Consider the following 2,014-nt stretch of genomic DNA (forward strand, 5'->3'; position numbering starts at 1 on the left):
CTTCAGGGAAAGGGCTTTGGGGCCCTTCAGGGAAAGGGCTTTGGGGCCAGCGAGCGTTTGGCCGTTTCTCCCTTTGCCTGCAGGCGATTTCCTGCCCGTTATGGGTGGCCAGGTTTGGCAGCTGCTGCCAGACCGCTGCTCCGTTCCCCGCTCCACCCGCACAGCCCCCGGGTTTCTCCCTGCCCCAGGTCGGTGTCACCGGGGCCTCCCAGCTCTGTCCCACCGCGGGGTCACAGCCGGGACGGGACGTGCTCTACCATCTGTGCACACCCACCCCGTGGCCCCTTCTTTTGCCTTTTGGCTCCCTGGGGTGGCAAACGGAGGCAGGAGGTGGATGAAGGCGAGGGCAGGCGGAGATTTCTCCCCTTGTAAGCGATTGTGAGGGGTGACAGGGTGGGACCGGAGCCCACAAGCTCCTGCGGTGCGGGGAAAGCCTCAGGGAAAGGGCTTCAAAATGCAACAAGTTTTTCAGATGAGCTGAGCCGAGGGGATCTCAGGATTCCCCAGGAACCAGGACAGAGTGGGGAACCAGCTCCCTGCTCGGTAGAACCAGCTCCAACAATCCAGGAAAATCATTTTGGCTCCCAGTGCTGCATCCCCACAGCGCACAGCCCAGCCCCAGGCTCTGCTCCCGCTCTCCTTTCCCAGCYGAGCCACCTCCACACTGGCATTTCAGGGGGAGGAAGTTCAAAGGGGAAAATGCAAAGGATCCTGCACCAGGCTGCATCCTTCCCGAAGCCTCCGAGCGTGCCTGGGATGGAAATAACTGTGYTTTCCACCTGGCAGCCGAGTCCACACGCAGCCAGGCTGGGGGAACACGACTCGCACCGAACTCTCACTCACAAACCCGGCAGAGCAGGCGGCGGCTGCCCCTGAGCATCCCCAAACACCCGGCAAAGGCTGGCGCTGGCCCCGGCACGGCTGGAGGCAGCCCCGCTCCTCGCTCCCCGCTCCTCGCTCCTCGTTCCTCACCCTGCCTCTCAGCCCCGCGCTGTGGAGAATGGCAAACGCACCCAGATCGAAATGCAACCCTTCAGCTCCCACCCCAGCACCGCAACTCGGCATTTTAAAATGCCACATTGCAAAAGGGAAGCGCCGCAGCCCCGCAGCCGGAGATGCTCAGCGCTCCGGCGCCTCATGAMTCACACACCAAACCCCCCGGGAGAGAAAAATTGCTTTAGGAAACTGTTACCTGGATGGWTTTCCCGAGCCCCTGCGCTGCTACCAGGGAAGGACCGGGGCTAGCAGAGCCCGAGATCTGTGCACAAGCCACACAAAGCCTCTCCGCATCCCTGGCCACMAAACCAGCTCAGGAAAAGAAGTTTCTGAGCACCGGTGAAAACACGAGGAGCCCGCGGCTCCCTCCCTCTGGCAAACCAACCGCAATAACTTCGCCTCAGCCACGGGGCTATTCGGAAATCGTTTGCAAAAAGCTTTATAGAAAATAGACGATGGAGTGGGTGCAGCTTTCAATATATTTGCTCTAGGATAYTGTAACAGGCACCAAAGCGAACGCGGGCAGGCGAATTAGGGCGGGAGCTTCTGCTTCGCTCGTTTTAAATTACAAAGCGCCGAGACAGCCAGGTCTACGCTACATTCTAGAGTCAAAGGGCTGCCCCCGCTGCCCCGGGGAACATGCACGCAGCCGGCAGAGGCGTTTCCTACAGCTGCATCGCCTTGTGCCTGCAACGAGCTGGAAATGTCATCGAACGAAACTAAATGGATAAACGGGCTCAGAAAAGCACGTCGCTTCTCGGGGGGGAGCAGCCGGATGGTGTGCTTTCCTCTTTGCAGCCAAAGGAAAAGGGGAAAAAAAGAAATCAAGTTAAACTTTGCACCTGTCAAATAGAAATCTAATAGGAAAGAGAGCTGTACACGATCAAAGTCAAGTCCAGGCTCCAGGAAGGTCCAGGAGGACAGTTTCAGGTATTGCCCGCGGCTTCCCGGGATGCGCCAAGCGAATGCCGAGGTGAGAGTGCCGCGACAGCCGCGCATCCCGCATGAGGACGGACCC

The sequence above is a fragment of the Malurus melanocephalus genome, unplaced genomic scaffold (genome assembly GCF_030028575.1).
Source record: "Malurus melanocephalus ecotype Western Australia unplaced genomic scaffold, MMel_1.1 scaffold_1331, whole genome shotgun sequence".
NCBI lineage: Eukaryota > Metazoa > Chordata > Aves > Passeriformes > Maluridae > Malurus > Malurus melanocephalus.